The 25,442-nt window shown below is 45.9% G+C and overlaps 1 protein-coding gene across 1 annotated transcript in view; it reads right to left on the bottom strand.

The window, feature by feature from the left end:
* MAPKAPK2 (MAPK activated protein kinase 2) overlaps positions 1–25,442 on the bottom strand; it is a 52,624-nt gene that overhangs the window by 13,389 nt on the left and 13,793 nt on the right. The window lies entirely within an intron of this gene.

Genomic DNA, 25,442 nt, shown 5'->3' with positions numbered 1-25,442 from the left:
CCTGACCCAGCTTCCAGGAATGGCCCTCCCCAACTGAGAAGTGGACTTCTCCTTCCAGCCGGAAGGCTGGGGAACTGGCCCCCACAGCCCCACGCTGGCCGAAGGGAGGAGTGAGGGGGTCACCAGGCAGGGGGACACACGGTATTTCCAGTACCAGCTGCCATCACGTCAATTCCAACTCACAGCAACCCCACGTGTGTCAGAGCAGAACTGTGCTCCACAGGGCTTTCAATGGCTGACTTTTCAGAAGTAAATCACCAGGACCTTCTTCCAAGGCACCGCTGGGTGGACGCAAACCTGTAGCCTTTCTGTTAGCAGCCAAGCGTGTTAACCATTTGCACCACCCAGGACTCCACATGGTCTTTACATCTTATCTCTGCCTGTTCCTTCTAGAGCCCTCATCCCTGGATCCGGAGCTAGACAGGGGTTGGGGAAGAGGACACATGCTGTTGTCGGCACTTGCAGCACCTGGTCTCATCATCACAGCATGCCATCACTCAGCAGACATACTTGGAGAGCCCAGCATGTGGTACACATGGCTTCGGAGGGTGCTGGGAATATAACATAAAAAAAAAAATAGAACAGGACAAATAAGGCCCACGCCCCCACCCTGTGCAGGAGGTACACAACAACCAGATTAAACAAATGTTTCTAATTACACATTATGATTCATGCTGCAAAAACAGCAACGGTGCTCTTTGAGGAAGACACCGTGGTCACCACTACAGGGCTGCTTCGCCTGCCCACTCCTGCTCCTGACTCACCACTCTCAATAAGGAACAACTGGGTCACAAAGCCACTCCACAGCCATGGCTTTTAAGGATACCAGAAAGACACCCGTGGAACCAGGGGTGGCCATTCACCGGATCAGAATTACTCTACCCAGTCACAACGTAAAATCCTGGAGAGGGTGTGTGCTGACTCGATTAGAGAGAAGAACCTCAAAGCGAAGGGGCCAGTCAGGAAGCCTGTCAAGACCTGAGAATCACTACGAGGAAAACTCCTTGTGATGGAGGTTCTGAGACCTGGGATGTTTCCAGGGAACTTGCACAGTCATCAACCCGCACAGGCCTTCCGAGATCACCAAGCAGATCGGAGGTTGAAGTCACCACCGCAGGTGCTTAAATGAACTATTTTAATAAATTTATTATCAGTCGGTTTAAAAAAAACACAGCAATGGTGGTAAGGAGAACCTCACTTAAGAAGTGCAGGAAGTTGCTGAGCGCCCAGAGAGGCACATCCCACTTCTGCTTCCATCACCTCCAGGGCCCACCACAGCTCAGAAATACACGAGACACCAAACAGATGAGTCAAAATAGTAAGATACTGATTTTCTCTGAGAGGAGAAAGATTTCCCCTCCTAGGTCCTCTGCAAAGCTTGAAGCAGAGTGACTGGCGGTTCTCCCCCAGAAACCTGACCTAAACATAAATCTAGCCAATTGCAAAAGCCTTACGACATAGATAAAATGAAAGGGCCACAGAAAATGCTGCTTCATTTTGACCCACACGTTCCCGAACATTTCGGTCAGAGATAAAAGAGATGCTCTGTTAGTAGGAGTCCCTGGATGGCGCAAATAGTTAATGCACTCAACTGCTAGCAGAGAGTTAGAGGTTCAAGTCCACCCAGAGCTGCCTCAGAAGAAAGACTTGGCAATCTACTTCCAGGTCACAGCCATGAAACTCCTACAGAGCAGTTCTGCCCTGACGCAGAAGGGGGTCGCCACGAGGCAACGTCAGCTTGATGTTGACTGATACCAGGAGTTCCTGCTGACTTTGATACATATGACCTCTGAAACCCAAGCCGGGGGGGGGGGGGTGGTGACACAAAATAAAGCTAACACTGAGAGTGGGGACTTCCAATACCAAAAGCCTTAAACAAGCAAGCCACACTGCCCAGAAGACAGCCCACCTCACCGAGGGTGACCTTCCCGCAGGCCCCTCCCTCCCTGGTCAGGACCCTCACGGGGCAGGCACAAAGGACCGAGGTCCAACACAAGAGGCTTAAAAGCCAAAATGCAAATGACAAAATTTTTAAAAATATTTTCAATACATGATGGATAAAAGGCTAATTAACACATCAATAATTCTGGCAAATCAACTGTAGCAACTCACTATAAAAATGGCAAAGGATAAGAACAGGCAGTTCAAAGAAAAATAAAATAGCCGAACAAAGGAAAGATGCTCCATGTAACTCATTAACAGAGAAATGTTTATGAAAACAGTAACACTTCTATAAAATATTTTAATAGTTTAATGTTTAACCAGAAAAAAAAAAAAAAAAAAACTCCTGGGTTTATACAAAGATATGGAGGGAAATGCATTCTCTCGAACACTTGGCAGGGAGATAAACTGTACGTTTTTGGAGAAATGTAGCCAGATCCATCAATATCGTCAAAGTTCAAACTTCGGACCCCGTAAACTGCCCAGCTAAGAAATCTACAAGTACATTCATGAAACATTTTAATGGCAAGAACACTGGTGACAACCTAAATGTCTACCAATAAGGAGCTGGTCAGACTGTGACAGCAAATCTATACGACGGAACACTGTGCAGTCTTGTCAAAAAATGAGGCCAACCCTCATCTGCAAAGATACTCAATTCAAGCATCATTTCCAACTCACGGGGACCCACGTGTCACAGAGTAGCACTTATATGTATCCCAAATGCCAGCCAACCCTTCTGCAAAAGAGGTGAGCGTCTCATTTTAGCCTCAGGAGGAATAAAGGCCTGATGGTAACTCCCTCTGAGTATCAGAGTCACACAGATGGAGGGCCTGGCATCTCCTTGCAGGATGGAACCAGAATACGCTAACGAGCAGTGAGGCCCTAAGCCAGTGCAGTGGCCACTTCTGACTTCCACGGCAGTTAGCACCACACAGAAGCAGAGCTGTCAGCCGCTCTGAAGTCTTGGGTAGGAAACTGAAAGACTGTGGGATGCAGATATTTCTGTTTCTTCGAGCAGATGATTATGACTTTGAAAGAGAAAGTGGGACTTTGCCAGCTGCATTCTATACATATAACATTACTACATTTAAGCTTCCTAACAATTTTTTTTTTTTAACAACCCTGTGAAGTAGAATCAATTCCTGATTTCACTGTGCAGGTGTGAAAACCAAGGCCCAATAAAGTTAAGCACCTTGTCCCAAGGCCACAGAGCCAGTAAGTAGTAAAGCCAAGATTCAGGCCCAGTCAGCCTCTAACCACCAGTCCCTTTTTTCACTACAAAGGAGACTTTGACAAATAAACCCTGCCTTTGCTACTACTAGTTTACTGTTTACGGTCTGATTTTTCCTAAATGTCTCCCTGACCTGCCCTGTTGACTGGCCGGCCCCATTTATCTCTATCCTTTGGCCAAACCCAAGGCCTAGTACAGACCAGTCACAACATACACACACAGATTAAAGGTGCAAACTGTGCCTGAACAGCTTTCCCAGGCCAGGGCTTACAACTGGGCCCCAGGCAGCTCTCCCTTGGAGATGAGGCGGACGGTAGTAGGAGGGAAACACGCCTCTCTAGGCTGGCTTTCAGCAAAAACATGAGTAGCAGGAAGAAAAAGGCCATGTTCTATGTGACATTTGGATATGACCTTAAAAAATCCACAGTTACCAAGGAAAAGGAAGATGGAAGGTCAGGAGCACTGCTTCTGGCCTAAGCGGTCTCCATCGGTCTGCCCTGTGGAACTGGCAAAGCACATCTGAAGTTTTAACCTAAAGTGACAAACGCAACCTCATCTGCATCACACCAGCTGAGTGGAACGAGCTTCATGGCATTTATGCCTTAATCGACAGGTGAAGGAAAGGAGTTGAGAGAGAAAGTAGAAAAGAACGGTCCTACAAATCGAGACGATGACAACACACACACACACACACACACACACACACACCTGTACAGAATCCCACACACGTAAGGCTGGAGAACAGCTGGGTGAGGAGAAAAGAAAAAAGAGCTAGAAGTTACATGATTTTGGTAACATATGAGAGAATAGATGGTCAGGTAGAAGATACGAACAACCCTTTCCTACATGGTTGGCAAAAATGGCTCAGATGCAAGATAGAGCTCAAGTAACCTAACACTGAGCTAAGGACATCTGTGAGAAAGATATGAGTCTTTTTCTGCTAAGAGCAGAGCAGCTGATAGAGACTTGTCTCACTTTACTGAAGGCTTCACCTCTAACACAGCTGAAGATGCACGAAGGGGAACTGTTACCCTAATAACTAGGAAGGAAAAGCTAGTAAATTATGTTTAAAGAACAAACGCTATTCAGCAAAAACAATAGCAAGACCACCACATTGGGAGGAAATAACCATGTCATTTTGGAGTCCAAATGAGGGAAGAAGAAAAAAATAGGGACAAAAGCAATTGTTTAGCCTAAACTTCAAGAAAACCAGTGTTTATATGTTCACAAAAAAAGCAGTCCGATGCAGAGATCCCGGAAGGAAATGCATTCTGAAAGATACGACATGCGTCTCTAACAAGTGGATTCTGATCATGGCAAGCACAGCAACGCCCTGGAGAAGAAGCCAGGAGACAGCCATGGATGTCAGTGAGCTCAGGTATTAACGGGTATGTCCACAGACATGAGCAACCACCCATAACCCGAGACAGATCCAAAGAGTGGTGTGGAATAAGTCGAGCTTGTAAAAACGCAAGAACTACCAGCAGAGATTTTTAAAGCAATATCCAAAGTTATAAGACCAATCAGGGAGGAAAGAGTCCCCGAAAAGGGACAAAGGCTCCAATACAGAAAAATGATAGGAAGTAAGGAAATGTTCATTCCCCAGTATGTTCCATCTTCTCTGTCAAGGAGAATACTCTTCAGATGAGAACAAGCTAAACATTTACACACACATTCATGGACACACACTTAGGGGAAACCTCAAATTCCAGCTACGCCAAGAACCAACTTATAATCACCCAACAACGATGACAGAGTTAAAAGTTCCCAATCTTAGAAGAATCACATCCCAGGATGGAGAAAGAAAAGGCAGGTGTGCAGAAGAACTAGATGGTGCCCGGCTACCACTACTGACCATCCTGAACAGGGACACAAAGAAGGTCCTGGTTAGAATGGGGAAAAAAAATGTAAAACAAAACTCAAACTCACAAAGAGCAGACTTACTGGACTCATAAGAGACTAGAGAAGCCCCCGAGACTATCACCCTAAGATACCCTTTTAACCTGGAACTGAAGCCACTCCTAGAGGTCACCTTTCAGCCAAATAATAGATTGTCATACAAGATAAACAATAACGCTCATAAGGAATGTGCTCCTTAGAACAGTCAACGTTTACCCAAAAGCAAAGATGAGAAGACAAGGAGGGGCAGAGAAGCTGGGTGGATGGAAATGGGGCAGGCGGGGTGGAAATGGTGAGAATGCTGACATACCGCGGGGATTACAACCAATGTCACGGAACAATCTCTGTATGAATTATTGAATGGCAGTCTAATCTGCGTGCAAACTTTCACCTAAAACACAAAACATTTTTTAAAAAAGAAACTGCAGGTGTGATTTCAGAACCACTGTTGTTCATCATTCAGGAGCCCTGGGGAAGAGGAGACAGGGAAATGTCCACTTTTTGGCAGGCCTGCAATCCCTCAGAGCCCACTATGCTCCCCGGCATGACACTAAGGACTTGGGAATTCAAAGTGTTTACAGTTTAGTAGTAAACCACGCTATTTTCAATCACCTCATATGCATGTGAAAGCTGGACAATGAATAAGGAATACTAAATAAGAATTGACCCTTTGAGCTATGGTGTTGGTGAAGAATACTGAATATACCACAGACCACCAGAAGAACAAACAAATCTGTCTTGGAAGAAGTATAGCCAGAGCGCTCTTTGGAAGCTAGGATGACGAGACTTCATCTCACATACTTTGGACATGTTATCAGGAGGGACCAGTTCCTGGAGAAGGACATCATGCTTAATAAGGCAGAAAAAAATGAGGAAGACCCTCAACGAGATGGACTGACACAGTGGCTGCAACACCGGACTCAAACATAACAATTTTAAGAATGGTGCAGGATCAGGCAGTGTTTCATTCTGTTGTACATAGGTTCGCTATGGGTCAGAACCGACTCCACGGCACCTAACAACAGCAGTTTAGTAAAGGAAACAGGTATGTAAACAAAACTGTTAATAAGTTTTGTGGTTACAAAGTGGGGAGGGAGGGAGGGAGGGAGAGGGTTTTTTATTGATTACTCAGTAGATAAGAACTGCTTTGGGTGAAGGGAAAGACAACACACAATACAAGGAAGGTCAGCTCAATTGGACTGGACTAAAAGCAAAGAGGTTTCCGGGATAAAATGAAAGCTTCAAAGGTCAGCGGAGTAGGGGCTGGGATCTGGGGAACATGGTTTGAGGGGACTTCTAAGTCAATGGGCAAAATAATTCTATCATGAAAACATTCTGCATCCCACTCTGAATTGTGGCGCCTGGGGTCCTAAATGCCAACAAGTGGCCATCTAAGATACATCAATTGGTCTCAACCCACCTGGAGCAACGGCAAAGGAAGAACACCAAGGCCACACGACAACTAAGAACCCAAGAGACAGAAAGGGCCACATGAACCAGAGACCTACATCATCCTGAGACCAGAAGAACTAGTTGGTGCCCGGCCACAATCGATGTCTGCCCTGCTAGGGAGCACAACAGACAACTCCTGAGGGAGCAGGAGGCCAATGGGATACAGACCCCAAATTCTCATAAAAAGACCATACCTAATGATATGAAAGCAACTAGAGGAATCCCAGAGACAATGCTCCCCAGAACTTCTGATGGCACAGGACAGGAACCATCCCCGAAGACAACTCATCAGGCATGAAAAGGACTGGTCAGCGGGGGGGAGAGAGATGCTGATGAAGAGTGAGCCAATTAAATTAGGTGGACACTGGAGAGTGTGTTGGCAACTCTTGACTGGAGGGGGGATGGGAAGATAGAGAGAGAGGGAAGATGGCAAAATTGGCACGAAACGAGAGACTGAAAGGGCTGACTCAATAGGGGGAGAGCAAGTGGGAGAAGGGAGTAAGATGTATGTAAACCTACATGTGACAGACTGATTGGAATGGTAAATGTTCACTTGAAGCTTAATAAAAATTAATTAAAAAAAAAAAACTGTTAATAAGGCATGAAGAATAAGAAGGATATAAGGAACTGGTCTGGCATTTTGCTTGTGTGTTTGTTTAAAGGGAAAAGGGATAAGTAGGATGGAGTGCTTAACCTAACATCTGCCTCTGGCAAAGCTCTAGAACAGATCACAAATTGGACTGTCGCAACCAACCTGGGTTCACTGAGGAGCCGTGCCAAACCAGCCCCATTTCCTTTTTTAGCAGGATTACTAAATTACGGATCAAAGCAATCCAGACGTAAGGGGCCTTGACTTCCACAAGGTACACAGACAGAGTCTCCTGCCAGGCCTTTGGAATGGCAAAGAAAGAAGGGATGAAATGACAAAGCGTTTAGATAATATTTATAGTTGTTATAAATGACCAATAATAAAGTGTTATTTAATGGATCTAGGACAGGCTGCTCAACATGTACCAAAATGAACTCACTGCCCCTCTAACCTGCTCCCTGCTCCCAGTAAATGGCAACGGTGTTACCCGTCTAGCCAGGCTCTCAGATATTATTAATCTTGTGGTCATCACCCTCTGCCTCTCTCCCCCCTCACCAACAGAACCAATCCAATTTTGTCTTTGGAAAGATCTCCCAAATCCATCCTCCCTTTTCCAGTCTTGCTGCCACTTCCTTGGTTCTGTCGCCCCCACCCCACCACCTTCTCGTGTGCTTTCTAACAGGCTTCTAGGTGGCAGACTTGATCTGTTCCAAAATATCCTCAGTCAACTCCTGAAAAGCATATCTAAGCAGGACATTTTCCTTCTTAAACATCTCCATTGGCTATGAGGCTAAAATCCAAATGCCTTATCTTGGCCGTTCCCAGCATCCGCCCACATCATCTCTACCCTCACCTCCCAACACATTCCCTGGGCTTCAGTTACACTGAAACTCACTGCTCTCCACTCTGCCATGCCTTTGCAAGACTCCCTGTCTCTTCATTCTTCAAAAGTCTACGCAAATGGCACCTCCTCTCTGCAGCCTCTCTGACCACTTCCAGGCAGAGTGAGTTCCTCGCTCTTCTCTGTTCCCACCAGACTGTTAAACTGGCTGGAGCATTCAGTGGTGTTATTCACAAGACTGTTTCTCTTCCCGCTGCAGACTATGTGCCTCTGGGCTGAAACCATGTCTTATTCATCTCTTCATTCCAAACCCTAAGCCCAGTACATAGCATTCAGGCGGTACTCAATAAATATTTGCTCATTGACTAAACCTAGAGAACACCTCCAGTGACAAGCCAAGCAACGCTATCCTTGGCCTTGTCTAATATTTTACTAACAAGCTGGTTAAAGACATGGTAGACAGCAAACTCGTTCATCTTGCAAGTAACAAAAGAAGTGGGAAGAATAGTCAGTGTACCAGGTAATAGGTTCTTAAAGATTGTAGCAGGTGAAAATATGGGCCAAAACTAACAAGACTTCCTAGGAAAAACAAAAAGTCATACGTTAGGGTTCAAAAAAGCATCTGCAACAGCACAGGATGAAAGACACTTTTCTCAAGTCTGATCTATGTAGCACGATGAGTGAGAGCAAAGACTCTGAAGCCAGGCTGCCTGGGGTGAGTCTCAGTTTCTCCACGAGCTACCTGTGGGACCTGAGCAAGTTTCTTAAGCTTTCTATACCTCCAATTTCCTTATCTGTAATACAGGGACACTAATAAACCTATTCCTCACAGGGTTGTTGTTTAGTAAATAATAATAATGCAAAGCACTTAGAATTGTGCCTAGCCCAATAAACTCTAGCTATTATTATTGTTGTTGTTTTGGGTTTTTGTTGTTGTTAAAAGCTGCTTCTAAGAAAAAGGAAGTGAAGTTAGAAGCACTGTGGTTAAAAGCAAGGGCTCTGGAATTCAACGGTCCCAAGTTTAAACTCCAGCTCTTCAAAAAAAAAAAAAATAGAGATAAACTAATTATCCATTAATAGAAAACTGGTAAAATAGCTTATGGGATATCCATACCATAGGATACACGCATTATCAAAAAGAATGAGGTGGATCTATATAAAATGATATCAAAAGTGTTCCCAAAAAAGATATTATTATATAAAACGCAAGCTGTAGATTGATATATATAGTCTGATACCCCACTAAAAAAAATGCCATTTTTGTAAAACGTTTTTAAGAAGCAAAAGAAGTGTTTGTATGCGTGTGCGTGCATGTGCGTGCACACGCGTGTGTGTGTGTTCTTCCATACTTTGGCCATGCAATAAAATCCCAAACACCAATAGGGAAAATTATGATTGTTTCACGACCTTTAAAATTTGTGTCAACATCGCGGGGTTGGCAACCAATGTCACAAAACAATTTGTGTATTAACTGTTTAATGAGAAACTAATTTGCTCTGTAAACTTTTACCTAAATCACAATTTTAAAAAAAAACAACCTGAAAAAAAACTTTTCACAAAACCCACAAGAGCTCATATATGATCCATTCAGAAATTAACTACGATTAAAACTTTGGGGTATATGTTCATTAAAGCATGCACTATATAAATTAAAAATGGACCTATACTAAACTAGAAATTAAAGAAATAGAGAAAATGTATAATGATCTAAATTCCAAATCATTTTAACCTGGTTTAAAAAATTAGCAATACACACTGAACATTTTTCACATCATTAATAGTTTTCTACCACAGAACTTTAGTAGTTGCACTTTTGAGACATTTGGTAAGTTTTATTTAATACTTCTGAAGAAGTTGAATAGGGAAAGTGTAAACTAAAATTTTTAACTAGACCTTTTTTTGGCAATGCATTATTTCAGGAAAAACTCACAGAAAGGATTTATCTACCCTAGAAGTGGTTACTGAACCACCTCTCTCTGTTAGTACAGACAAGTTGCCTCAAAGACACATTTAATTTACATGAATTAAAACAGTTCTGTTATGTAATTAAATACTGTAAAATGAAAAAAATGTGTCAAAACATTAAAAACTCTCTTATTGCCAGTTACAAATAAAGAGAAAAATGAAAAAATAATAAATAGTAAAACTAATATTTATTTAGTACACTGTAAGTTACAGCATGAGACACTGAGAGTGTTTTATTTCTTTAAAAAAAAAAAAAAACCTTACTAGAGTGATTTGAGCAGGGCTTGCCTTCCTGGTGTGTTAACGTACAACAGGGAGCAAGCATCTTTTCTGTACCATGGCAACTGCCCTACTCCTAAGTTTGGATCAGCTTCCACCATTCTATCCTTTGCACTCTCAGTGTTGTGAAATACCCCTGAGAGTCCCTTTAACGTGAAGTTCTACGCCAGCATCACATCTTCACCCTTTTTGTCACAACCTCTTTCCCCATTTTTATGTCGATGAGTTCACGTTCACGAAGTTCCTCTGGCTGCATACGTAGTCTCTCCAGGGGTGGCAGGGTCAACATTCCATGGTCAGCAATGTTTTCAATAATTCCATTTATGTTCAGCTCGAATTTCACTTCCAGTGTTACCACTTTTCATTTTTTTGCTGAAATTTCATCTTTGTTGACCCAACTTTCACTTCTGATTACCCATTTTTGTAATGTGTCACGTGGGTTCATCACTAGGAGACAAGGAAGCCACATAACTATATGCTTTCTTATCTGTGCGTGAACGGAACAACAGATGGGCAGTGGCCAATCACTCACAGACTCTCAGGAGTGCCTGACTGGTCACTGATCATGATGGACATCTGTTATTTACATAATGAGTCATATGCCAAACAGCTCACAGCAAAGTTTGTATTTTATGTAATTACTCAAAGTTAAAAGACATTGGCAACTGAAATGTGAACCATGTTGTTGGGGAACTGGTGTTATTTAACTAAACCATGGTGAAATTCGTACATATCAGAACTGTGCAGAACGAGGACTATCTGTACAAAGAACATAACCTGGAAGGAGACACACCAAAGAGCTAACAGTAGTTACTCCCTTGGGGAAGAGAGATACTACTTTTTTTCAGTGACTAGATTCTACACCTTGAAAAAAGCTCTCAATCCAAGGTGATTTTTCCCCTCAAAAAGGACACTTGGCAATATCTGAAGCCATTTTGATTGTCATGACTTGGGGTAGCGGGGTACAACTGGCATCTAGTGGGTAGAGGCCAGGTTTGCTGTTAAATATCCTACAACAATCCCCCATAACAAAAAATTATTGGGTCCAAAATGCCAGTAGTACCTGTTTTAAACCAATAGTTTTTATTAAGTTATTTTTAACAGCACCTTTCTCATAAGGTGGCAAAGGTGACATGAGATAATGGCAAACAATAAGACACAATAAATGCTATTAGGATCAAGGGCTCTAGATGACTTCAAACTGAATGGGTATCTTAATACCACCTTAGATTTGTGGTATTTTTACAATCATTAACTCATCTGATTCAACACCATGATGTGGCTGTGTCACAGATTGAATTATGTCCCCCCAAAAATGGGTGTATCAACTGGGTTAGGCTACGATTCCCAGTATTGTGTGGTTGTCCTCCATTTTGTGATTGTAATTTTAGGTTGAGAGGATTAGGTTGGGATTGTAATACCACCCTCTCTCACGTTACCTCCCTGATCCAAGGTAAAGGGAGCTTCCCTGGGGTGTGGCCTGCACCACCTTTTCTCTCTCAAGAGATAAAAGGGAAGCAAGCAGAGAGTTGGGGACCTCATACCACCAAGAAAGCAGCCCAAGGAACAGAGTGCATCCTTTGGACACAGGGTCCCTATGCCTGAGAAGCTCCTTGACCAGGGGAAGGCTGAGGACAAGGACCTTCTTCCTCCAGAGCCAAAAGAGAGAGAAAGCCTTCCCCTGGAGCTGACACCTTGAATTTGGACTTGGCTGTGAGAAAATAAATTTCTCTTTGTTAAAGCCATTCACTTGTGGTATTTCTGTTATGGCAGCACTAGATGACTAAGACATGCTGCCAAACAGTTAACATCACCATCGGCTTACTGACAGATCAAGTACATGGCTCAAGACAGGGATCCAGCTCCAAGCACACTCTGTACCTGTCAAACCACATCCAGAATTCACTTCTCATTCTGGGCAAAGGAGGACAACCTGGATGTAAACAGTCTGCAAACCATGTCACAGGAACACTTCAATCAACTGGGGTAATCAGCCACAAGAAGAAAAACCATGAAGGATCAGTTGAGGGACTGAATGTGGTAATAGTTCTAAAATTTGATAGTGCTGTCACGGAAAAGGGGGCTACATTAGATTTGCCCTATTTGGCTGCCCGAGGTAGAAATTATAAGACGCTGTCCCATAACAGTAGGGGCTTTATAAAGGAGTGAGACCCCCATCCCTGGAAGCATTCAAGCAGAGGCTCTCAAGTGGGCTCTCAAGAGGACTCCCACACTGGAAAGAGATTAATCTAGACGAGCAACAAGGTACTTTCTAACACATTCCTGGGTGCAGACACAATGAGAGGGCTGGGGAGAGAGTCGAAAAAGAACAAGAAGTAACAGCCTCCTATGCTCTAGCAATCCCACACCCAGGTATTTACCCAAGAGAATGAAAACATAACGTCCACAAAAAGACTTGTGCAAGGATGTGGAGCTTATGCATTATAGCCAAAAACTGGAAACAATCCACATGTCTATCAATGGGAGAATGGGTAAGTAATTTATGCATACAAAGAATACTACTCAGCATAAAGAGAAACAAACCTACCAGGACATGTAACCACGTGGATGAACTTCACACAAAAGAGTTCAAAATGATGATTCCATTTAAGTGAAGTTCCAGAACAGCCAAAGCTAACCCATGGTGAAAGCAAATCAGAAGTGACTGCCTACAAGAGAGCAGGAGGAGTTAACTAGGAAGAGCGTGAGGGGACTTTCTAGGGCATAACCTTCCTCTGTATCTTGACAGAGATTTGGGGCGCACAGGTGTAGGCGTTTATCAAAACTCAACAAATGATACACTAAAGATTTGTAACTTTTTCTGTTATATAAATTTTACCACCAAAAAGCCAAAACACGTAAACAAACATGCACTCTAATGAATGCCATGTATGCAGAAATGTTTGGTAGTGAAGTGTACTGACATCTGCAACTTCCTACGAAATGCAGCATCCCAAAAATAAGATGGACAGATAAAAGGACAGTGAGATGGAAAGAAACATGATAAAGCAAGTATAGTAAATGCTGAATGGTAGAATCTAGGTGGTTGGGTATATGCGTGCTCACTGCACTATTCTTCCAACTTTGCCACATATCTGAAACTTTTCACAGTAAAATGTTGGGGTAAGAGCAGTAACAGTATGGAGCGCTAAAAGAGAAAGAAGAGGTGGCTGGGAGATCATGGGAGGAGAACTGAAGGGGAAGAAGAGGGACTGTTTCAGCCAACACATGGGCCTGTCAAGGGCAGAACTGCAAAAGATCTGGCTGGCCTGGGGACAGGCCATCTCAGCCAAGATGGAACATGTGAGGCTGGTACGTAGCCCTCTACTGACATAAGCTCTTGTTCCCATGGGACCAGCTCCATCACTGTCCAACTGTGTGGACTGGGACAAGTCCCTGCCCCCTCCCCACAATGAAGAGGTCAGTTCAGAGGCTCCCTAATGTGCTTTCCAGCTCTAAAAGCCTATTACTGTATCTGTGGGAACGACTTTTCCAGACGGGAGCCAAAGAACGCAGACATGCAATTACAACCTCAGCAAGCTCCAGCCAGTTTCATACTGGCAAAAGGCAAGGAGTCTGTCGTTGTATAAATGTGTCTTCAAAGAAAGGGTCTGGGTACAGCCGGTGCTCACATGTTTGCATGTGGATTATCCACTTTGTAGATTAATCACAGCAAACAATGAATCAGTGAACACAAGTACACACACGCGCTCACACACATACGTACACACACGCACACATACATATAAACACACACATACATATACACACACACATACTTACATATACACAAACAAGCAGACACACATACATACACACACACGCACATGCACACACACACACCCAGCAGGTTTCTGGGACACAACGTTACGGGAGCCCATGAGAATTAAGCAGATACATTTACTAGAGGGGAAAAAAATCCACTGATATTCTGAAAAGTCCAATGTCAATAATTTAAGATTATCTACTCTACCGCCTCCTTCCCCACCCAGATGGCACAGGTAATTTAAACCTCATGGCCATCCACGTTCCTGTGGTTTATCTACTCTCTACTCTCCAAGTAGAGAGTTTGCCAAGTGACAGAGAAGAAAAAAACAAATTCGCTGCCGCTGAGTGATTCCAACTCATAGCAACCCTATAGAAGTATACGTCAAAAGGCAGAACAACCTGGTTCAAGTCCCAGCTCTGCAATGAACTTGCCCAGCACCTGTACACAAGTCACTTTCACTCTCTGGACCTCAGTCTCCTCATCTGTACAAGCCTACCTGAGGTCTCAGGTTTCTTCCAACTCTAAACTCTTTGACTTCTGTGATTCTATCCTCCTACGTAGGTTAAAAAAAAACCCAGTGCCATCAAGTCAATTCTGACTCACAGTGACCCTATAGGACAGAGTAGAAAACCTAAAATTTGTTTAATGTTTTAAATGTTCTGTAGCCTTTCCATGTATAATACCCACTGCCGTCAAGTCAATTCTGACTCATAATGACCCTATAGGACAGAGGAGAACTGCCCCACAGCATTCCCAAGGAACGGCTGGTAGATTCGAACTGCCAACCTTTTGTAGCTCTTAACCACTGCACCACCAGGGCTCCTCTAACCTGGTTAGAGCTGACATTACCCCCATTTTAGGCAGGCAGAAATTAAGGTGCAGAAGTTTAAGACGTATACCAAGGTTCACAGCTGGTTGATGACAGCGTGAGGCTACCACTCAGGGCCCCTAGGAGATCACGTGGATTCCCTGGAAAAGCATGGGGGACTCTGGGAACCCCTCCTGTATTTCAGTACCTATAACCAGCCCCTTCCTTCTCATGCGTTAGCTACTCTGGTTTCCATGGAAACCAGAGAATCTACTGCTTCTGGTTCCAAATCTTAAAGGAAAGGGGAATATATATCTGTTTCTTAAACCAAAGACTGTTACCTCACAAACCAAAAAAATACAACCTTCTGGCAAGACTAACTTCCTGTCATTCTCCTTGGGGGAGGAGGCATGGGAGGGGGGTCCACTGCTTAAGGCTAAGACTTGGAAGTGGGCGCCTGCGATCCTGGAGGAAGTCTCTAGAGTGCCTGGGGATGGGGGAAATCCCAATCTCCCCAGAACGACTGGCCAATCACCTAGGGGAAATCTGGGATCCTCATTACACAGGACAACAGGCCACCCCTCTCTAGGTCCAGATGTGCCACAGCTCCAAGTAAGGCCATGACGGGAAATGGGGTCCAACAAGGCGAGAACCTGTGGGAAAGAGAAAAGTAAGACACGTGGTGCCATCCTGCCCCCAAGGTATGCCTACCACATGCCAGGCTAGAACCACAAATGTCTGAGGAGCGGATCAGGTGAAGACAGGAACCACAAGGTGATGGGGAGAACAAGGAGAGATTACAGAGTGCGCTCAGACACTGGCCTGCCTTCTCATCTTGAGGGGGGGCAGGTGAATGGTTTCATCTCACAGGGCCAGGACCTGGAAGGAGCACATCTAAAGATTCTCCTGAACAAGTAAAGCCCCACCCAAGGGTAAAAAAGAATTTCCATAGTGACCAATCTGTCTAGAAGTGGCCTGAGTGTCTTCCCAGCAGCAGTGATGCACACCCAGCTGACGGGGGAAGGAGGGAGTCATCCCCTCTCTTTTCTTACTCCCCAGCCCTCTCCACCCTTACCCAACACCCACCTCGAGTGAGCTCACAGGTTCCTGGCAAGGGTTCCCTCCCAGGGGCCAAGGCAAGTCCACAGGGTCAGAGCTTCTGGTCTCCCAGGGAGTCCGCAAGCACAGCCCCAGTTGGCAGAAACAGCTAATACCACTGCTCCCCAAACCAGAGCCGGGGAGGGGTTGGGGGAAGACACACCTGCACTTTCTCCACTAGCAAAGGGCAACAGCAGAGGGACTGGATTTCCTCTTGACCCTCTGGGGCTGGGGAAAGGCAGGGAGAAGGCCAGAAGAGCTGGGAGACAAAGCATGAGCAGGAACCTCAGCCTCGTTCCTGCTGAGGACAGACTAACTCCCCTTCCCTTGGGAAGGTCAAAACGGGAAAAGCAACATTAAGAAAAAAAAGGAAACCCTGCCCTGCCTTAATTACACTGCGTCTCCCCACACTGGAAGTATTCTATCCCCAGGAAAGGTGACTGGTTCCCATCCCACGCTGCCATTTTTCCCAGTTGCCCATTTCCTTAGAACTAACCATGGGCTCCTGGCAAAGCCTCGCCGGGAGGCTGCTGAGGCCTTCAATAGGCTCCGGGAAGTCCCTGGGCCTGGGTGTGTTCCAAATGAAGAAGCCAGTGAGGCCTCCCAGGCATGTCTCAGGGAGCCAGCCATCTGGGAGACAAGCTGCTCACATCCACCTCTCACCACCAAGGGTCCGAACGCTATTCCAGCCAGGACTCTGGAATTGTAAAATTCCGCAAACCTTAATAAAGCTGTTTCACCATTTTAAATTCTTCCTTAAATTTAAGGCAAAATGCTTTCATTCTAGCTCCTCTAGGTGGAGAGCTGTGTGCTTTCGGGCCCCAGTCCATCCCCCAGATGCAGTGTCGTGGGTGGAGAGGAGAGGGAAACACCCAGTCACCTGCTTCCTCCTAGGCTGCCACCCCAATCTCCTCCGTCAGAAGAGAATGCAGAGGGATCAGGCAGCTAAATCTCGCTCCCTCCACTTCCAGGATTAGCAAGCAGCTGCCTCCGGATCATGAGCCCCTCCGTTCTCCAATACCAAGGAGCTCTCAGCAGCTTGGGCCTCAAGCAGGGGTGTCTGCTGTGGGCCTGTTCACCCCCCACACTGCAAACTGCCGCTTCCCAGGCACGACAGATGTAGCTGCTGTTCAGTATTTTCAAGCCAGGACAAAAGGCTTCTTCAGGAGCACAAAGCCAACGGAGATTCAGACAGGACCAACTTCAATAGAAGCCACCTGCCAGGGGCCCTTCCCTGCCACACCCCCAACATACACAGGCACACACACACCACACACACACCCCACATACACACCACACACCACACACACACCCCCACACTCCACACCACACACACCCACACCCCACACCACACCCCAAACCCCACACACCCCACACCCACACCACACATGCACACCACACCCCCACCCCACGCCCACACCACACACTTTTTCAAACTTCTCAAACCTATGTTGTCCAGAGTCAGGTGGATTTTTCCCTGAACCAAGGGATGATTCTCCTTTCAGGGCAGAGACTGTACTGCCATTTCTCAAAGATTATTCCATACAATGTCATTAAATGATAAATAAAAAAGGGATACTACCTAGTTCTGAGACTCAGACAATGAAAACCCCGTGGGTCACAACCGATTGTGGGGACGGCGCAGGACTGAGCAGCGTTCGGTTCCGTTGGACACTAGGGTTGCCACGAGTAGGGGGCCAATTTGATGGCAGTTAACAGCAACAACAACTTAAACGTCAGAAACACTGAGTTTAACAAAGTTAAACATATTTTTTCACTGCAGACCCTCTCAGAGCCTTCAGTTTGTTAGTGTGCACTGCAAACTGTTCCCGAATTTATCTGATCACAGAGCATCTCAGAGGATTAGCAGCCCAACAACACACTCTAGGACTGTTGGTCTGATACCTGGAGAAATGAGTGGGTTCTCCTTCTGGGCTCACTCAGCTCCTTGCACAAAAGTCTCCCACCAGCTGGAGTCTGTAAGAAGTACTTTTCGTGCATCTTTCCCCCTCAATACATTTCCAGTGAACAGACGAATGAGCCAATTAATGAGCGTGCACGTGCCTGCAGCATCCTCCCACCCAGTTCAGCAGATGAGGACGCCTCCCCAGGGGCCATCCCATCCCCAGTTGCCGTGAGTCGATTCCGGCTCATGGAAACTCCACGTGTCAGAGGAGATCTGTGCTCCGGTTTTCCAGGGCTTTCCAGGGCTGATTTTTCAGAAGTAGATCACCAGGACTTTCTTCCAAGGTACCTCTGGGTGGACTCAAACTGCCAACTTTTCAGTTAGCAGCTGAGCATGTGAGCTGTTTGCACCACGCAGGGACTTCCCAGGGACCTCGAGAACTCCATAAAAGAGACAGATCCCATGCACACGCTCCAATCAACTGACTGTGGACCATCTGTGCTTGTGTCACCAAGGACAAGGGTATGACTTCAACCCCTAGATGACCCAACCGACCTTATTCCTTTAAAGTCCTCCTAGACCTCGACAGCTGTTTTGCACTTGACTACAATGGTAACTGGGCACCGCCTTCAATGTAAACACCTGAGTTGGTGGGATGCCCCCCGCTGTGAGCATCACACACGGACTGGGTGAGCTCAGCTACCGCACCACTAATTTCAGCAGACACCTGAGAGGCACAGCAGTAGCCCCGACCTACCGGTAAGCCCAACCTACCTGAATGGCAAGGGTCACCCCACACACTTCTCACCCCACCCTCCTCCCATCGCGGGCCAGGTAACAATGAGTGACAGACACTCCACATGGCATAACTCTTCAAATTTCCCCAGAAGTCCAGTATTTTCTATTGGAACTGCAGCTCTCAGATTGTCTCTTGGATATAAAAGTACCCCTCCTCCCAAAAAACAAAGAAAATAGATCCTAACTTTGGCAGACTTTTCAGTTGGAAAAATATAGTTGACATACCCTGGGTAACCTTGTGGAAAGACCCTTTCAACAGCAGTCTCTCTGATTTTCCAGGTGGGCTTTTTTCCTTCATTCAAGATAAAGCAGACCTGAAAAGGTGCCTCCCACTGACCTCCATGGCTGACCACAGAAGCAGGTGCCCCAGAGGACAGGTTGCAGGAGCGCTTAAGCCCCCACCTCTCAGACAGGAAGCCTTGTCTCTCAGGCAGGCTCCCTAGTTTTGAAGCCACAGGCTGTTCCCAGCAGATGTTTCTTAGAACACCTGCAGCTGAGATGGAGACTGTGGTTAGTATCTAGGCCCATGGAGAGGCTGGGGAATTCCTGCCTCTCTGTTCTCACCTAGGAAGGGAGGAGGCCCCAAGGTCAGTGCTCCCCTCCACCGCCCCACCCCCCAACACCCCCAGCATCAGAGGAAAACAAGGTGTGATCCCTGGAGGCAGGACTAACTGTGGATCACTGATTCGATCACAAAGCATGTGCTTCAGTGAAAGACACTAGTCACAAACAGCCACACATGGTATGATTCTATTTATATGAAATGTCCAGAAAAAGCAAATCTATAGAAACAGAAAGTAGATTTGCAGACTAGGACTTTGGGCAGGGGAGACTAAGGGATATTGGGGAGTGACTGTTGATGGTATAGAGTTTCTTTTTGGGGTGGTGAAAATGTTAATACTAAAAACCATCGACATGTAAACTTTAAATGGGTGAATTGTATGTGAGTATATCTCAATAAAGCTGTTAAATTTAAGAAAAAGAAAAATCTAGGATAAAGCTAAGTGCCTATTCCTGCCCCATTTTTCCCAATTTTTCTTACTGCCCACTTGGCAAAGTTTGTCCACGCTGCAGAAACTGGGGGTGGAAGGAGATACTGATGGCACTTTCTAATGAAGCATCCCCACCCACCCCAGCCAGCCCCAGCCCACCTGAGAACAGGGACATGAAAGGTCCCCCTCAGCTCCTGCCACACCTCCTATACCCCCCGCCCCCGACCCCCCCGACCCGGGGCTCTTCTCAAGGCTGGAGAGAATTCTTTGGCTCCACTCGTCATCCATTTATCTTCTCTAACTGGAAAGGTTATGTTTGGATATAATTTTCTTCTGGAGCTGACAATTTAATTCCTGATTTTAAAAACTTTATTGTTTAAATACCAGTTTAGCCTCTGAGGCAACCAAGCTGCCATCCCCACATGATAATTATCAGCTGCTGGGTAGCACTTTTCCCAGCCAAGCTGAGAAGCCCAGGGGCTGTGAGGGTAAGCACCCTGGGACAGGGACTCCGACTCCCTGGGGCAGCCTCATCAGAATCCAAAAGACAGACAAGAAACAAATCAACTTCAGGTGGTCTTTACTGCACTTCAGCTAAGAGCCTGGCACCGGGCTAGCACTGGGGACACCCAGACACAGACTTTGTCCTTAAGGAGCACAGGGTCTAGCAGAGGAGCTACAGACACAGAAGTGATGTGTGTGGTCATATCTGTATCTCCCAGTGCCTCTGCAGAGAAACCAGATTAGATGCTCTCAAACAGCAAAGGTTAACCTTGCAGACAAGTAGGGACTCTTTCCCAGGGGTACCACGCAGAGAGGCAGAGGGTACACATAGCCTAAACCACCTGGACTGGCCACTGGGCAAGGTCCGCCGAGATAGGGCTCTTTCCTCAATCTCTCGGCAAGGCCTGACGTGGGGAAGGGTCCTGAGCGTGGCATGACATCTCTGCATCGCTCCAGAGCCCCAGGCAGATCAAGCGCTTCTGAAGATGTGCCACGGCCTTGGGGTGACTGTGCTCAGATATCTGCTGAGTGGCTGTGTGGAAGGAAGGCGGGAGCTGACGCTCTGCAAGCCCCAAGGATGTGACAAGTGCAGGGAACCAAATTCTGGACTCAGTAAATAGGACTTTAACAACAGCATATATTTTAATGGTGAGGTTATCTTGAAAAGGGGTGAGCTCCCCATTACTGGTAGAATTTAAGCATAGGCTAGAGAAATTGGTGGTGGGTAAACCTAGATAATTATCACTTGGGGGGTATCTTAGTTATCTAGTGCTGCTATAACAGAAATACCACAGGTGGATGGCTTTAACAAACAGAAATTTATTTTCTCACAGTTTAGGCAGCTAGATGTCCAAATTCAGAGTGCCGGCTCTGGAGGAAGGTCCTTGTCTCTTTTGAGCATCTGCTCCTGGGCGATCTTCATGTGGCTTGGCATTTCTCTTCCCCCATCTCTGCTTGCTTGATCGTCCTAATCTGCTCTTTTTATAACTTGTAAAAGATTAACTCAAAACACACCCTATACCAATCCTGTCTCATTAACATAACTAAAACAACCCATTCCCAAATGGGATTATAACCACGCATAGAGGTTAGGATTTACAACGTAAGTTTTAGGGGAACACAATTCAATCCGTGACAGGGAGCGTACTAAACATTCACATTCCTGAATATCTCTGTAGAGTCTCTGATTCAGTAAGATAGAAAGAGTGGGGCCCAGAAATCTGTATTTTCAAATGCTACCCTCGCCCCCGCCCCGTGACTCAGTCAACCTGGCTTGGGAACCACTGGGCTAGATAACCATCTGCCTGGAATGTAGTCCTAAACAAGCCAACCTAAATACTTTTTAAGGTCTTTTTCTAAATCATTACCTTCTATTTAACCTCTCAAGGTCCATAAACAGCTGGCATAAACAGTTTGTGTTTGACTGCTAACCTGAAGGTTGGCAGTTCAAATCTACCCAGAGGTGTTGCAGAAAAAGCCCTGGCGATTTGCTTCCATAAAGATTACAGTCAAGAAAACCCTACACTGTTAACACGTGGGGGTCACCACGATTTGGAATCGACCCTACAGCAACTACAACATTTATTCTCTTATCTCTCCTCACGCCTTGCCTCAAGACCCCTTTCAACTCAGATAACTCTTTACCAGGTTGTACAATGATTACCTCAAAGTCCAGCGTTATCCAAAGAACTTTCTGTGATGAGGGAAATGTTCTCTAACTGTGCTGTCCAATACAGTAACCACTAGCCACATATGACTACCGGGCACTTGAAATGTGACTAGCGCCAATGACGAACTGAATTTTTTATTTCATCTTAATTTAAATTTAAATGGCCACACGTGGCAAGCGGCTACCATACTGGCCAGAGCAACTTCCTGCAAAAGAGGGCTTATGTGTTCACTGTGGGTTCCATCCAGGCAAACAAGCAAATTTAGACTCCAGTCCTTCCCTCACCTCTCTTGCTGAACTCACTCACCTCCAGCCTGGAGAGAGCTACCTGATGATGAACCAGAAAAACCAAACCCATTGCCCCCAAGTCAATTCCAACTATAGGACAGAGCAGAACTGCCCCATAGGTTTCCAAGGAGTGGCTGGTGGGTTTGAACTGCCGACCTTTTGGTTAGCAGCCGAGCTTTTAACGACTGCGCCACTAGGGCTCCTACCTGATGACAGGAGTTAAAATTAGAGAAAACAGCAGGAAAGGAGGACCTCAGTGTCAACTGGATCAGGGGCAACAAGGTACAGAGAACAAAGAGGCTGACCAAAACCTCTTGCCCCTAAGGCCTTTACCCTTCTCTGCCTAAGAAGGCAATTAACACCAGCAGGCACCACAACCATCACCCCACCCCGGGCAGTGAGGTGGGTTGGCTGCTGCATTCCGCAGCTTCCCAGAGCAAGCAGACCTCATCCCCAGGGATAACTTAGAAAATTCCTAAACCCACAGACTCAAAGCTGGTTTGCACTGGAACTTTTTGGCTGTGTAGTGGTATAGAAATGTGAGGAAGAAAAAACGAATCCCACCCCCCCAAAAAGTCCCACTACTTTTCCAGACTTCAAAAGTTTTCATGAGGAAAATATATTATTTGCACACTTCCAAACGCGACTGGACTCCTGCCCAGTTGCAGTGCAAAGGCCAAGTTCAGACCTGACCAAGGACTCCAGATTAACATGTGTGGTCTTCCGGCCCTGATTTCTGCCTCCCGGAAATCTCAGGCCTCTTTTCCCAACATCTGCCTAAACATAGGCTCTGAATCTACCAAAGAGGGTGGTTATCTGAGTTGAGAAACAAGTATTGCCTCATCCTTCTGGGATATCAAATGAACATGGACAAAAGCTGCAGCAAGAGGGGCCAGGTAAGTGTCCAGAACCACCTGTGGTATTTACACAGCTCTCCAATGACCAGGCAGCCTTCAGTGTGCTGGGCACAGCAGACGTCTCTCCCATGGAGGGCAATGGATAAGATGCTTTTTCTCAAGGTTCCCTCAGGACCCACTGGCGCTTCTCCCTTTGCAGACATGCTGGCCTGCTGCAGGGACACAATCCCTCCAAGGACAGAAGTATTGCAGTGGTCCCTCTGAAGGACGTGTGGATGGAGGCGAAAGGAAGAAAGAAGACATATGAAATGCATTGTGGGAGAGGGGAGCAATACAGATCCATCAAAAACCAGATACTTTTTCTAAAGTTTACTGGAAGATGTTTTTTGGTTTTTTTTTTTTTTTTTTTTTGGGTTTTGTGTAGTTTGATTGCCCACCCCCCCCCCCTTGCTCTATAAAAAGAAAGAAAGAAAGGAAAAAAAAAAAAAAAACATGTTGTAACTTCCTTTGTCACAGCACATGCTCAGGAAAAAACAGGCCCGACCCATTGCTTCACTTTCCCGTCTGTACCGACCGTTGGCTCCAGCCCCAGCCCTCACCTCTCTGCCTGGCTCCTGAGATGCAGGGAGCAGAGAAGGCCAGAGCCGGGGACAGAGTGCCGCCTTTCCAGCCCTCCACTGGGGGCTAATCACATGAAGGGTGTGATTCTTCAGAGCAGGAGAGAAGCACTGGAAGGGCCCAGTGTTGTTGTTAGCCACCAATGAATGGGCCCCCGACTCATGGTGATCCCACGCACAATGGAACAAAACGGTGCCCGGTCCTGTGCCATCTCCATGAGGAGTTTCACATCAGACCATTGTGATCCATAGGGTTTTCACTGGCTGATCTTTGGGAGCAGATCACCAGACCTTTCTTCCTAGTCTGTCTTAGCTGCAAGCTCCCTTGAAACCTGTTCAGCATCGCAGCTGCATGCAAACCTCCACTGACAAGATAGGTGGTAGCTATGCTTGAGGTGCACTGGCCAGGAATCGAACCTGGGTCTCCCATATCAAAGGCAAGAATTCTACCAGTGAACAAACATTGTGCCCAAACCAGAGTCAAAATAACTTTTGTCACAGCTTCAGTCCAGCCATTTCCTTTCCAACAGCCCCTCCTGGCTCTAGGCAATGGTCAGTTTATACCCGATCCTAAGCATTCCTATTATCAGAAAGATCATCCCCTGAGGAGACATCATTTCAGCTGGCCCCTCAGCCAAAAAGAATATGCAAACGCCCAGTGAAGTCCCTCCCACTACTCCTTAGAAACCTGCCCATTGGCCACACTTTGGTCTACACCCTCCCCGTGCAGTGCCCTCTGCCCATGCCAGGGGAGTGTCCCCCCACCCCCACCGTGAAGAGTCCACCACATATCTGCATCATTTATCTACCACCCTGTCACCCTGACTGCCAGTTACCACCACCACATCCCTGGACCTCCTTCTTTGTGTAAACCCAGGAATCAGACCTTCTGACATCTGCCAAACCACTGCTTGCTGCCAGGGTCAAATGGGATATGCGTGAAAGGGTACAATCCCGATTTCTGGTGGCAGGCTTTTTCATGTATTTTTCACATGCATAGGTGTTCACTGTTCCTCTAAACTTTCCAAAGGCAAGGCCCACATCTTATCATTGTAGCAATTTGTACAAAATTAGCGTTCCACAAATACTTGATAAAATATAAACTAAACTCTGAATTACAACAGAGTCACAGAAGAACTACTGGAGAGGCAGGATTATGGGCTATCAGAAGTCCAGGTTTTAGAGAGACACTCCCACCATTAATGGCCTTTGTGCTTGATACTGCTTCTGCCTGACGTTCCCCAAGGCTCACTGGAACACCACCTTCCCAATGAAGGCTGTCCTGACCCCTGAATTCCACCTTCCCAGTGAAGGCTGCCCTGACCCCCATTTAAAACTGCAACATCACACACTCCCAGCATCTCAGGACCTCCCTTCCTCCTTCCATTTCTCCTTTGTACCTGGCCCCATCCGGCAAGCTATATCATGTAACTATTTGTGTTTTGCCTGTCTCCTCATAACATGCAAGCTCCAAGAAGGCAGAGTTTGTTTGATGGATCTATCTATCAATCTATCTATCTTATCTATCTAATCTATCTATCTTATCTATCTGTTTTTATACACTGATATATGAGTCAATTCCAACTAATTGCGATCCCCATGTGTTTCAGAGTAGAATTGCTCCACAGGGTTTTCACGGCTGTGACCTTTCAGGAACAGACTGCCAGGGTCTTCTTCCGAGGAGCCTCTGTGTGGGTTTGAACCATCAACCTTTCGGTTAGTAGCCAAGCACTTAACCATTTGCACCACCCAGGGACTCCTGATGTATCCCCAGAGCCTACAAATAACGCTTAGCACTTAGTAGGCACGCAATAAACACAGTATTTGCCAGTGGGGTAATGAGTGATTCTGAGCGCATGTTAACATGTGTCCTTGTCTGTAAAATGGGGTAAAGTTTACTTTGAAGTATTTCTTTAAGAATTAACAATAGTGTAAG

The sequence above is a fragment of the Elephas maximus genome, chromosome 18, assembly GCF_024166365.1.
Source record: "Elephas maximus indicus isolate mEleMax1 chromosome 18, mEleMax1 primary haplotype, whole genome shotgun sequence".
NCBI classification, from domain to species: domain Eukaryota; kingdom Metazoa; phylum Chordata; class Mammalia; order Proboscidea; family Elephantidae; genus Elephas; species Elephas maximus.
Note: the sequence above shows the minus strand (reverse complement) of the source record. Positions and strands in the feature narration are given on the sequence as shown.